Raw genomic sequence first — 14,849 nt, forward strand, 5'->3', positions numbered from 1 at the left:
AAACCTCAGTAATTCTTTCAGGATACCAACATATTCTTGGTTTTGTTTTTAGTACCAATCTCTCTTTAATAATAACATTGGGGAGTGTCTAGGTGGCTCAGTCAGTTAAGCTTCCAATTCTTGCTCTCATCCCAGGTCTTGATCTCAGGGTGGTGAGCTCAAGCCCCTTGTTGGGGTCCACCCTGGGTGTGGAAGCTATTTGTTTGTTTAAACAAACAAACAAACAAATAACATTGACATTTAAGGAGATGCAATTAATGTTTAAGGGTACAGTTCACAGCCCTGCTATGAACGATACTATAGCATCATGTCATGTGGTTTGTTGAGTGAGTTTATTGGTAGATGGTTACAGTTTCGAGTAAGGTAGTAAGTTATGCTCCATGGAGCCTAGCTGGTTTCACTTTTCTCATGGTTACAGACTGCTTACACCAACTGGCCATCTTGAAATGTAGGCCATGGGAAGAGATGAGGAAAATGGCAAAAAGGAGTCCAAATGGTTTAGCATCAGCCAGTTATCACTGGAAGGAACAAACCTCTGTCTTCTATTTCTCCAATGCCATTTTACCTTTAAAGAACTATTGTAATGTCCTCATCATAATTCTGAAATAACATGGCTTCGCTGCTCCTAGTTGACTGTCTTGGAGTGATTTAAGTATTGGAAGGCTGGTTCTTATCACCTGGAATTCAAACAATCATAGAATCCAAAAACTTTGAATTAGAAGTAATTTTCCCATTGGTGGGTTCAAAGTTCCAACCTAGTGCACAGAACCGGGCCATAGCACCCTGCAAATGGGATTTTGTGCTGCTTTAAAATAGGGAGAAATCAACTATGACTGACAACTACTACAATATAATACTAAACAGTAAATACTAAGTCTAATAACAATAATATAATGACTTCCACTCAAGAATTTATGTTTATCCGTGCCACGGTTAAAAAAAAATATCAAAGGCTTAGATGTATCCAGGTACTTGGATATGACATTAAGCAAGACGGATACCAACTTGGTTTTCTAGGCATTTGTAGTCCCTCAGAGAATGAATGTTTTATTTCAGTCAAGGTGGAAAGTTACAAATGAGGAAGTTAAGAGTGTAACAAGATCTGTAAATTTCTCTGGGGTAAGGCAAGGAAAGCTTCCATGATGAAGTGACATTTATGCCAACACTGTGAGGATGGGAAGTTAAGCATTGACAGAAGAAGGAGAAAAGTGTTGGGAACAAAATCTACAGTGTGCACAAAGGCCTGGAGGTCAGAGAGGGCCTGTTATTGATGATTCTTGCAAAGAATATAACCAGTTATTCCATATTGTATTTATTTTACTTATTCAATTACAGCGTGGCTAATAGTCATGAACAGAGATATGTAGATATAGAAAACTTTAAAAAAATATTCTATTTATTTTTATATGGGAGAGAGAGCAAGCAGGGGGTGCACAGAGGGAGAGAATCTCAAGCAGACTTCGTGCCTAGCACAGAGCCCAGCGAGGGACTGGATCTCATGACCCTGAGATCATGACATGAGCTGAAATCACAAGTTGGATGCTTAACTGACTGAGCCATCCAGGCACCTCTAGAAAGCTTTCTTTACAATGAGCTTAATTGTGAATCATCATCTACTCCTTTCATTTTTTTATAGTGTTCTCCCTCCATCATCTCAGTGAAATTTCTCAGTGATAGTCAGTGGTTCAAGGTCCCCCAGTTCAGGTTTTATTTATTTCTTGAATATGATAAACTGTGTCTGTTATTATGAGTTTTCTCATAATTCTCACAACAACCTTGCCAGCAAGTATTATTATCTCCAACTTATAAATGGGGAAACTGAGTCTCAAAGAAGTTAAATAATATATCAAAGATCACACATGGCCAGATGCCAACTCCCACCCTCGGCTTCCCTAGTCCATTCTCTTTCCATTCTGCTTTACTGCCTATAAATTACACAGTGGATTGTGAGAGGCCAAGTTCCCAAGCATGAGTTAAGCTTTTTGAAATTGAAAGTCTCAGTCACAAGACTCCCCTTTTCTTTTTCTTTTTTTTTTTTTAAAGACTTTATTTATTTATTTGTCAGAGAGATAGAGTACAGGCAGGCAGAGTGACAGGCAGAGGCAGAGGGAGAAGCAGGCTCCCTGCAGAGCAAGGAGCCTGATATGGGACTTGATCCCAGGACGCTGGGATCATGACCTGAGCCGAAGGCAGACGCTTAACCAACTGAGCTACCTGTGCATCCCGAGACTCCCCTTTTCTATTCTCCTCTCATTCCAGTGAGTCTTTACTCCATTCTCCCATGTATGTCACTGCCTCTGAAAAACTCATCTTCACTGAAGAAAATGAGCAATTCTTTAAGCCCCAAAGTGCTTGATTTACCTGTTTTAATAATTAAAAAATGCACACCATCAGGACTTTTGTTTCTCTAGACAAATTCATTCTTTCATGCATCAGTTTAAATCAGATGTTTTATTGAGGTAGTCAATGGCAGAGAAAGAAAAGAGAGGAAAGGGAACTAATAATTCAGAGCCCCTATGCTAGGACCTTTATGTTAGACCCTTTAAAAGACAGTAGCTCATTTCATCCTTAGCATAAATGTAGGGTTGATATTATAATTCCCACCTAACCAGTAAGGAAATGTCGGCACAGCTGCGTTAGTTGTAGAACTAGGATTTGAACTCTCATCTCTAAGTATCTAGTGTCCATGACTTTTCTATTGTGCTATACTGATCATTCATTTATTTCTTTCAACATTTTCATTGAGAGATTCTATGTGATAGAGACTATTGAGATGAGAACTGAACTCAGTATTTTATGTTCCAACTGATTCCTTATGGGTGATTGGTAATTTGTGGCATTAGCCCCTGGCACATAATAGGAAACTATTTGATATGTGGCATACTAATTTAATTTTCACCCCAGAATTTGGCCACTTGTCACCATGTCTCCATGCAGTTTATATCGTTTAACTTTGCTCCTTAAGGATACCATTTGGACTTATTATTAATTTGCCCCCACTGGATGCAGTCACATATCCAAAGGACCCATGAAAGTCATTGTGTGTGTGCCTTGAACGTTGATCCTCTGCTCTCCAGACCATATACTTCTGTTCTTCCAGGCCTTTGTATCTGGCCAGGAGAAGGATCTTGAAGTGTACGGACCTGGTGGCATTCCCCAGCATCCTAGTTGCTTGTGTTTGGGAATTGGACAGCTTCTGCTCATGTAGGACTGCCCATGTGTCTGTTGAGGACTTCTACTTCAGTTTTCTCCTTTGGTTGGTCTATTGGTTATCATGCTGCCCCCCTAATTTAATTCTGAGTGGGAACATGTCTTTGTAGAGTATACTGTGTGCTTCTCTCTACTTTATTTATTATTTTTAACACTCCTGTTTCTACACCTCACCTTCCCAAAGTGGTGTGCAAACTGGAGGTTCAGGTACAGAGTCTCAGGTATATCTAACCAGAGGCTTTACACATGTAAGAATTTGATTTATATTATACCTGGGACCCCATTATTCCTAATAGGCCTTTGATATCCTCAGGCTTTTGAGATTTGTTGGTCCAAAAATCTGCCATCCTTAACGATAAGCATTTTGGAATCTTCAAGTAACCTATACTTGTGCTGTAATCTGACTCCAGTTTGAATATCATTTAGATGTAATTTTTCTGTAAATTTTCTGACTATTTTATTCCACCTAAACCAAATGAAAAACATGGGAAGTCTATGAATTGATGTTAAAATTAAATACAAAACGGAGACCAGACTTGCAAATTCTCTGGGTGATAAAACCATGTAAACTCTATAAGCAAAACTAAATATAACTTATTTCATGGACACAAATAATAACTAACTTAGATAATTTCTTGCAAAGACCTCTGTTATCATAAAAGAATAGTCATTTTCCTAAAAACAGTGTAAGGTAATCACTTTTAACCAATTCCCTGCCCTGTGGAAACCCCCCACTGTAATAGCCAATCATTGTAAAGGTTAAACAACTTCCTGATTTTCACTTTCTAAGCCATCCTGTAACATCCTGTAACCTGGGCTTCATATTAGTTTTAAATTTGAAAGCTCCCAGTTCTAGAACTGTCCTTACATGCATGGTAAAGTCTTATTAAATACTATTTATTGATCTGGTGGTTTTAATTTTGCTGTTTCTGAATTTTTGGCCATGTTATATGCTCAACTGTGTCCCTCCAAAATTCATATGTTGAGGCCCCAATCCCTATCACCTCAGAATGTGACTATATTTGGAGATAGGTTCTTTCTAGAGGTAATTAATTAAAATGAGGTTGGGTGGGCCCTAATCCAATATTATTAGTGTTTTCATAAGAAGAGGAAATTAGAATGGAGACATACAGAAGGAAAAGACCATGTGAAGATGGAGAGAAGGTAGTCATCTATAAGATAAGGAGAGAGACCTCAGAATAAACCAATCCTGCTGATACCTTGATCCCAGACTTCTAAGCTCCAGAACTGTGTGAAAACAAAGTTCTATTGTTTCAACCACCAGTCTATGGTAATTTGTCTTGGCAGCCCTAGCAAACTAGTACAACTGACTTTCAAACGTGGCCAGAAGGTGTTGAGGATTTTCAGTTTAGACACACTCAATTTAGGTAATACAATACAGTACCAAAAAATAAATCCTCCAAAATAATCAGCTTTGACAATGTAGTTTTCCTGATGATGTAAATTTATACTCTACTAAGGAATAAGCACTCAGAAATTTGGAGTGATGGCCCTTGTTCCCTTGGTTGCTGTTAATGAATAAGGCCTTAAGCCATCATCTAACTAAAAATTCTTTTCAAGATTTTATTTTCAAGTAATCTCTACACCCAAAGTGGGGTTCCAACTCACAACCCTGAGATCAAGAGCCTCATGCTCCACCAACTGAGACAGCCAGGTTGCCCCTAAAAATGTATTTATCAGTATGTAAAACTGATATAAGTGCAGTTTTTTTCCCCTTCACGAAGCCTATAAAGTTACATAAATGGGGAAATTTTAATCATAGATTCTACATTCAAGATAGAGTTGGTAATTTGATTCTGTTATCTGAAAATTATATTCTGGAGATACTTTCTCTTGGGTATCAGATGCAAAAAGTATGGGACAAGACTGTATAGGGAGGAAAAGAACAGGAAAAGCATTCACTGGATTTTAATCAAAACAGAATTTGTTGAGGATTGCGCTTTACTAGAATGAAAGATATGTATGTTATAAAAACTAATTAAGACTGCTTTTGGTGGCAAAGAGAAGCAGCTGGGTTTTAGCATTTGTGTGTATTCAAGATTGGTGTTCACTAGAAAAAGGAAATCCATGGCCATTTTAGAAGGAAAATAAAAACGTAGCTTACTCATTAGTCATTAAAAACATTCTTTATGTGCACATGGAGCATAAAGCTCATTAGGTTTATAATCCAGCTACTTCCAGTTTTTATAAAGCTTGATCTCTTGATCAGATGCGTTTTTAGTTGAGGAGTTTAAACCTGATGTTAGAAATTTGTATGATGTAATTATCTATTTTCACTGCCACCAGGCAGTATCACTAGGGCCCCTTGAACCATGAAATTCTGACTTCTGGAATTCTGGGATAGGGTGATAGGATGGAGACCCAAAGAGCTTGGGGCTTCCTTTCACCCCCACGTCTTTAGACTGATTTGAAATCTAACAACTCTGTGAATCTTGGAAAAGTAAGATCCTCCCAACAGATTCACTGATAGCCATAAAGGAGAGTTTCGTGCTGTAATCTGCCCTTTCCAAAACAAATCAGCAGGAATAAAGAGAAAGTAATGATTTTAATCTTTTTTTTTAAAAAGAGATTTTATTTATACATTTGACACAGAGAGAGAAAGCGAGGGCCGGAACACAAGCAGGGGGAGTGAGAGAGGGAAAAGGAGAAGCAGGCTTCCCCGCAGAGCAGGGAGCCCAATGAGGGGCTCCATCCCAGGACCCTGGGATCATGACCCGAGCCGAAGGCGGATGCATAACGGACTGAGCCACCCAGGTGCCCCAAGAAAGTTATAATTTCAAAAGCCACCTGACCTGCAGCTGTTACAGCTTTTCCTAGCTGTCAACAACAAACCCATGATGTTCCAGAAAAGATGAAAACTTCAAACTCCCCTTCCAAAAATGGTAGGGTTTCAGAGTCTATTGACAGGATCTAAAAAGAATTTCCACCATCCTTGAAGCAGCACAACAAAATTGAAAAATGAAAATAGTTGACGGACCCTGTGCCTATGCTGCCGGAAATGGAATGCTCCTTCCTATTTGAAAGCAGTTGTAGAAGCCCCTCTCTCATGTTCTCTTCCTCCCATGCCCCGAATGGGCGGGCACCACCTTCGGAAGCAGGCGGATTGCAGGTTTCCCTAGTCCCACCTCCCTCCACCCTCCATGTGTCTTATCCCCTCCTACAGGATAAAATCGCTCATATGACAGACCACTTACTCTTTAAAGTAGTAATCACAATTATTGTACTTAATTGTGATAAAATACACATACAATAAAATTTACCATTTTAACCATTTAAAAATGTAGAGCTCAGTAGAGGGAAATATATTCACTTGACGTTGTGCAACCATCCCCACTACTTATCTTTAGAAAGTTTTTTTCTTCCCAAATGAAAACTCTGTTTCCATTAAATACTAACTCTCCATTTCTCCCTGGCAGTGACCATTCCACTTTCTGTCTCCATGAATTTGACCAGTTTGTATGATATAGGTATTTCGTAAAATGAAATCATACAATATTTGCCTTTTTTAATAGCTGGCTTATTTCACTTAATATAATGTGTTCAAAGCTCATCGATGTTATACCATTTCCTTCATTTTTAAGGCTTTATCATATTCCATTGTACATATAGATCACGTCTTTTTATCCAGTCATCGATTGATGGACACGGGTTACTTTTACTTTTTGGCTATTGTGAATAGTGTTGCTATGAACATTGTGTACAAATATCTTTCTGAGACCTTGGTTCCAACTCTTTTGGGTGTATACCCAGAAGTGGAATTGCTAGATTGTGTGGAATTAACAATTGTTTTTAATACTTCCAGAAATTTTTTTTAAAGAGTTATTTATTTATTTGAGAGAGAGAGAGAGAAACAGGTGAGCAGGGAGAGGGGTTGAGAGAGAAAGGGAGAGGGAGAGAATCCCAAGCAGGCTTCCTGCTGAACACAATTCCAAGAGTTTCATCACATTATCTCATCTAAACTGAGACCACCCTATGAGGTAGGTACTATTACCATCTCCACTTCACAACTGAAGAAATGGAGACACTAAAAGGTAAGGCAGGGGTCCACTTTTAAGTCAAATTGAATCAAATCTCTTAACCCTGAGATTATGACCAGAGCTGAAATCAAGAATTGGATGCTTAAACGACTGAGCCACCCAGGTGCCTCAATCTCCATAATATTTTAAAAAAATATTTTGCTTGGGTGTCCTGGAGAATTTTTGTTTGTTTTTGTTTCACATCTTACTTAGACAAGATATAAAACTTCAGATCTAGATAAATTTAACTCAGTTTGAAGTCTCTGATCAGATTTGATTTTCAACAATAGCTGGTGCCAACTTCTAAAAAGGCTTTATTGGAATAGTAAGGACACTAGATGCCAATCACCTGTTGAAAAGTATTGAAGTCTAGATACCTTTGGCAGAACACCAATGAAGATCCTTTTGTATAGGATTGCTCCTTTTCACACAATGCATAATCTGTATTCTAGAGAGTTGGGACATGCAAATCGCATGTCAATGTGATTATGCTAAACACCATGTTGCCCTCAGAGTTTAAAAGCTGAATACTTATTTGGTCTCACTGTCATTTGAGGGCTCCTCTTTACCCTGTCTAATTCGACAAGCACCAGCGGCTGACACAAAGGTGATGTCATTTGCTCTCCTGTTTGCTCCCCTGTCTACTAAAAGCCAGCAGCGTGAGGCTACAGTGCCTTTAAGAGTCAAGTCTCTAAAACAATAGAATTTAATAACCTCAAATAATGATAAAAAGCCCTCATCTACATTGAAGATGTATTCCCACCCCTTCCATCTCTTGCCATCTATCCAGGAACGGGTGATCTGTTTAACACTTCCCACTCCCCCACTCAGTGGCTTTTTACTGCACTTATAATAGAACTAAAACCCCTGTAACAGCTGGCATGGTATGTCCCTGACTTTTTCTCCAAGCTTCCTTCCTGCCGCTCTCTGCTCTGCCCACTCTGCTCCTGCCACTCTGGCGAGCTGGCAATCCTTTCAGGACTTGGACAAGGACGAGCTCTTCTTAGACTCAGAACTTTGACACATGCTGTTCCCTCTGCCAGGGATGATCTTTCCCAGCCTGGCAATTCCTCACATCCTTAAGACTTAAGCTTAAATGTTTTCTCTTCAGGGAACGATTCCCTGAAAATGCTGGATAGGTCTCCCCATTAATGTGTGTGTGCGTTTTACCTCATCAAGACTTCTGCTATTTCTTAGAGTATTTTTTCTTATTTCTTATTATCTTATCTTATTTTCTTATTTCTTATTGTAAAAGCCTTTGTCATACACAGAAAGATATTTTCCTAGTAAAATGTTGCCTTTTAACTTTTTTTGGGTTTAATTTTCTGTTCTAAGTTTCAAGTAATAAAGCCCATTAATCTTTTCCATTTTGTTTCATGGTACCATGCTTAGAGCCTTTCTTCTCCACAAAGTTTTGTAAGAAATCACTTATTATTTTTTTTTCTGAAGTTTTTGTTGTTTCTTAAACTTCTCTGGAATTTATTTGCTATATGGTGTAAAGGCGGAATTCCTCGAGTTGGCTGTGGCAATTTCTTCTCTCCTCCAAGGAGGAGGAGTTGCTATGGATTGGTAAAGTTTTTGTTTGTTTGCTTTGGATTGGTAAAGTTAAAGGACATTAATTGAGTCATGCTTTCTCAGAGTAGAGTCTTATGGTCGATGCATAAATAAGATTGTAGTGGCATTAGAATAGGAAGATCTAAGACTTGGATGTGAGTATTGGGGCAGAAACAGAGGACACAGGAAATAATAAGCTTAGGCAAAGGCACTTGTTCACCAAGCTTCTGACTATTCCCTAAAGTTCTGCATTGAAGTCTGGCATTAAAGCCTTATCTAATAGCAAATGTGTTTGTTTGTTGTGGCTTCTGTTTTGTTTTTTTTTTTTTTTTTTTTTTTAACAAAATGCTTATTTTTATTTGCATCTTTCCTTGTGGACCTTAAGGGGAGAGGTTGTTGACTTAGTTCCAGGTGTTTCTGGCCAAAGATCATATTAATTACATCTTCCTTTCTCAACTCCCATTATACATTTATTTCTAAAAGTTTTTTTATGATATTATCTTCAATCAAGTGAATATTTATGTGAGTGCTACATATATATTTTGATTTAGAAAATTTTTGCCTTAGAATAAAGGATACTTTATGTTTATGCATGTATAAAGTAGGTTCTAATACTGAAGATAGTTTCAGGTAATAGCTATTTAAGTAATAGCTGTAGACCTAATCATATCTAGCAGTAAGTGGAATAGACTTTTCTGTCTCCATAAACAGACATGTTATCATAAATTGGCCCTGTAGAATGGTGATACCAAAGTGAGAGCAGTGTTTGAGGAAATGATTTAAAGGTAAGAAAGGGCCCTTGCCTCAGCAATCAGACAACAAAAAGAAATAAAAGGCATCCAAATCAGCAAGGAAGAAGTCAAACTTTCAGTCTTTGCAGATGACATGATACTCTATGTAGAAAACCCAAAAAAGTCCACCAAAAAACTGCTAGAACCAATACATGAATTCAGCAAAGTCACAGGATATAAGATCAATGTACAGAAACCTGTTGCATTTCCATATACCAACAGTAGCAGAAAGAGAAATCAGAGAATCTATACCATTTATGATTGCACCAGAAGCCATAAGATGCCTAGGAATAAACCCACCCAAGAGGTAAAAGATCTGTACTCTGAAAACTATAGAACACTTATGAAATTGAAAACGACACAAAGAAATAGAAAAACATTCCACGCTCATGGCTTGGAAGAACCAATATTGTTAAAATGTCTATACTACTCAAAGCAATCTACACATTCAGAGAAATCCCTATCAAATAACAACACCAACACATTTTTAGAGCTAGAACAAACAATTTTAAAATTTGTGTGGAACCAGAAAATACCCTGAATAGCCAAAGAAGTGCTGAAAAAAAAAAAAACAACACAAATCTGGCAGCATCATAATTACAGACTTCAAACTTTATTACAAAGCTATAATCATCAAGACAGTCTAGTACTGACACAAAAACAGACACATAGATCAATGGAACAGAATAGAGAACCCGGAAATGGACCCTCAACAATATTGTCAACTAATCTTCAACAAAGCAGGAAAGAATATCCAGTAGAAAAAAGACAGTTTCTTCAACAAATGGTGTTAGAAAAATTGGACAGCCACATGCAGAAGAATGAAACTGGACCACTTTTTTACATCATACACAAAAAAATCCAAAATGGATGAAAGACATAAATGTGAGATAGGAATCTACCAACGTCTTAGAGGAGAACATAGGCAGCAACCACTTTGACTTCAGCTGTAGCAACTTCTTACTAGATACATCTCTGGAAACAAGGGAAACAAAAACAAAAATAAACTATTAGGATAAAGATAAAAAAAACTTCTGCAAGATAAAAAAATAACTCAAGATAAAAAATACTTCTGCAAAGTGAAGGAAATAAACAACAAAACTAAAAGACAACATACAAAATGGGAGAAGATATTTGCAAATGATATCTCTGATAAAGATTTGGTATCCAAAATATATGAAGAACTTATGAACCTCAACATCTAAAAAACAAATAATCCAGTTAAGAAATGGGCAGAGATGCCTGCCTCTCCATCTACTTGTGATCTCTCTGTCAAATAAATAAATAAAATCTTAAAAAAAAAAAAAAGAAATGGGCAGAGACATGAATAGACATTTTTCCAAATAAGATGTCCAGATGGTCCACAGACCATTGAAAAAATGCTCAACATCACTCATCATCAGAGAAATACAAATCAAAACCATGATGAGATACCACCTCACACCTGTCAGAATGGCTGAAATTAACAACATGGGAAACAATAGGTCTTGGCAAGGGTGGAGAGAAAGGGGAACACTGTTACACCGTTGGTGGGAATGCAACTGGTGCAGCCACTCTGTAAAACAGTGTGCAGGTTCATCAAAAAGTTAAAAAGAGAACTACCTTATGATCTAGCAACTGCAATACTAGGTATTTATCCTAAGGATAAAAAATACTGATTCAAAGGGGCACATGCACCCCAATGTTTATAGCAACATTAGCAACAATAGGCAAACTATGGAGAGATCCCATATGTCCACTGACTGATGAATGGATAAAGAAGATGTGGTATACATATACAATGGAATATTACTCAGCCATCAAAAAGAATGAAATCTTTCTATTTGCAATGATGTAGATGGAACTACAGTGTATTATGCTAAGTGAAATAAGTCAGTCAGAGAAAGACAAGTACTGTATGATTTCACTCATCTGTGAAATTTAAGAAACAAACCAGATAAACATAGGGGAAGAGAAGGAAAAATAAAATGAGATAAAAACAGAGAGGAAGGCAAACTGTAAGAGACTCTTAATGATAGAGAACAAAGTGAGGGTTGCAAGAGGGGAAGTGTGGGATGGTTAAAAGGGTGATAAACATTAAGGAGGGCACTTGTGATGCACTGGGGTATTTTTGTAAGTGATGAATCACTATAGTCTATTCCTGAAACTAATACTACACTATATGTTAACTAATTTGAATTTAAATAAAATCTTGGAGAGAAAAAATAAACATAAGAAAGGGTTATATCTTGGTCAAAGTAGCTTCTTACTCTATTCACAGGATTATAGGAATAGTGGATTTTAGAGATTCAAAGGGCTGTGAGGTTAATCAAATACAACTTCTTCCTTTTTCTTTATTTAAAAAATTTTTTAAAAAAGATTTTATTTATTTATTTGACAGAGCGAGAGATCACAAGTAGACAGAGAGGCAGGAAGCAGGCTCCCTGCTGAGCAGAGAAGCTGACGCGGGGCTCGGGGCTCAATCCCAGGACTCTGAAATCTTGACCTAAGCCGAAGGCAGTGGCTTAACCCACTGAGCCACCCAGGCACCTCATCCTCTTCCTTTTTCAAATGATAACTCAGAAGTAAAGAAAGCAATGCAACAGGCAGATTCTTGACCACAGAATAATTCTTTGTGCCAATACTTGATGAAGATCCGCTATTTGCCAGCCATTACCCTTAGGTGTTTCCATAGTTAATCAAGTATAAATATTCTCTAAATATCTTAATAGAAATGTAAATAGTTTGATGGAAGAGAAGGTGTTCATTTGTACTCCAGAATGGGAAATAGAAAGTGGGAAGGACCAAATTGGAGTTCTGAAACATTATTGGAATCATCTCTTATATGGTAATTATTGTCATCGACAGTAATAGTGATAAAAGATGTACCTATTGATCTTACAATGTATATGGTATATTTTAATGCATAAGAAATAGTCCCTTCCCTGAAAGAATTTTTAATATGGCTCATATGCTAAAGAAAGTAAATAGAAGAAAAAGGAAGGGGAGTTAACATTTATTAAGTGCTGTATGCTGAGCATTTTAAGTGCATTGTTATTACATTGAAAGATCAGAACATTCCTATGATGAGAGTACAAATATTATCAGTTTTATAGATAGGGAAACAGAGGCACGAGAATGGAAATTGACTTCTCTAAGATCGTATGGTGGGAAACTGGTGGAGACACACAAATAGCATGTAATAAATGCTAGGGACATCATGTTCACAAAAAGTGCTATAGGAAGTCAAATTGTGGGTTGGACCTCCAGAGGGTTTCATGGAAGAAGTGGGACTCATGCCAGACTCTAGCATAATGGGAGAATTTTAGAGGTGAGAGGAGGTGTGATCTGAACAAATATAGGAATATCCTTGGTTTGTGTAGATAGGGGAACATTATGATCAGTTTGACAGGAGAGAGCAGTTCTGGGCCAAGGTATGTTAAGGTCAGCATTTTGGCCATTCAAGATAATGACAAATATTCATTAAAACTTGGCTCACGGGCGCCTGGGTGGCTCAGTGGGTTAAGCCGCTGCCTTCGGCTCAGGTCATGATCTCAGGGTCCTGGGATCGAGGCCCGCATCGGGCTCTCTGCTCAGCAGGGAGCCTGCTTCCCTCTCTCTCTCTCTCTCTGCCTGCCTCTCTGTCTACTTGTGCTCTCTCTCTGTCAAATAAATAAATAAAATCTTAAAAAAAAAAACAAACCTTGGCTCACATACAGAATGGCCAAGGAATTGGGAGAGAGGCTGAGGTCACAAAAGCCAGTTAGGGAAATGTTAAAGTAGTCTAGGGGTACAGATAAGGACCAAAACTAGGGTTGAGGAAGAGGTGATGTAGAGTGTGGTAGGCTGAATAATGGTTCCCCAAAGATGTCTGCATCCTAATCTCTGGAACCTGTAAATATGTTCTCTTATATGGTAAAAGGGACTTTGCAAATGTGATTAAGGATCTTGAGATGGGGACATTATCCTAGATTTGAAATTCCTTCTAGGAGAGAATAGCCAAATATTAAGCCTTATTGCATTTAAGACATATGAGCTTATCTGATTCTTAGATCTGGTAAGCAGTTAAGGCAAAGGTTCATAATGAAGAGGATGAGGAGTACATAGGTCCATCCCTAGATGGAAAGAGTCCATAAAAACTCTTAGAATGGGGGCGCCTGGGTGGCTCAGTGGGTTAAGCCTCTGCCTTCGGCTCAGGTCATGATCTCAGGGTCCTGGGATCGAGCCCCGCATCTGGCTCTCTGCTCAGCGGGGAGCCTGCTTCCTCCTCTCTCTCTGCCTGCCTCTCTGCCTACTTGTCATCTCTCTCTCTCTGTAAAATAAATAAAATCTTTTAAAATAAAAAAAAAAAAACTCTTAGAATGGTATTCATAATTATGTGAGCAAATGCACCATTTTTGTGGAGACAACATGTAATGCCATCAGATTCTCGAAAGGGTAGAAGATTGAAAACGAAAGCTTAGAATCATGCACTAATGGTGTGGGGTACCAGAAGGTGGAGGAGGAAGGGCAAAGGGGAAGAAGCAACAGAAAGGGCAACATGGAAACTCCATATTCATTTCTTTTTTGCTGTAGATTGATACCACGAATTCCTGCTCCTCTTTTCCCATACTAGACCCTTACAGCAGGACTTTTTGTGTTTCTAGACCCAGTTTGCAAAGAGGCTGCAGAGCCCATTCTCTTAACAGTTCTTTTATTTGCTGACAATGTGTTCTTTAAAAAATTGTGTTTTGGTGTTTTACCAAATATTTCATCTATATTTCTCAAAGGACTGTTCTCAATATTACAAACACTATTATCTCCACAAAGTGGATATTAAAAGAACTTGATATATTATTATTGGCAATCTCTTCAAAGAATAGATGAGGTATGGAAAGCTTAGGGAGCTTCTAATTAACAGCCACTGTTTTTTTTTTTTTTTTTTTCAGTGATATAAATCATGGAGTTGCTTAGTTGATCTCCTAAGTAAAATGTCTCTGTGGTTAAATTTGATGTCTGTTCTGTATACCAAGAGATCCTTCTCAGCGTAGCTTAGATTCAGCATAGCCAAGTCCACTGAATGCTTCAGAGGCTGACCTGGGGTCAGAATTTCTTCCATAAACAATAAATTATATTATTATACTATAAATATTTATTAAACAATAAATAACAATAAATAAATAAAATAATAAGCAATAAACAATTTTTAAAGATATTTATTTATTTATTTATTTGACGAGAGAGAGAGAGAGAGAGAGAGAGAGAGAGATATCACAAGTAGGCAGAGAGGCAGGCAGAG

General features: G+C 37.8%; 1 long non-coding RNA gene across 1 annotated transcript; it reads right to left on the reverse strand.

Annotated features, from left to right (window-relative positions):
* Window positions 1-12,086: 12,086 nt before the first annotated feature.
* On the reverse strand, window positions 12,087-14,661 carry LOC125093168 (uncharacterized). The gene is made up of 3 exons (XR_007125171.1): window positions 13,926-14,661; window positions 13,275-13,712; window positions 12,087-13,060 (listed from the first exon to the last, which is right to left on the reverse strand). It is a non-coding gene; the product is annotated as an uncharacterized LOC125093168 (long non-coding RNA).
* Between the last annotated feature and the right edge of the window lie 188 nt (window positions 14,662-14,849).

The sequence above is a fragment of the Lutra lutra genome, chromosome 2 (genome assembly GCF_902655055.1).
Source record: "Lutra lutra chromosome 2, mLutLut1.2, whole genome shotgun sequence".
Classification (NCBI taxonomy): domain Eukaryota; kingdom Metazoa; phylum Chordata; class Mammalia; order Carnivora; family Mustelidae; genus Lutra; species Lutra lutra.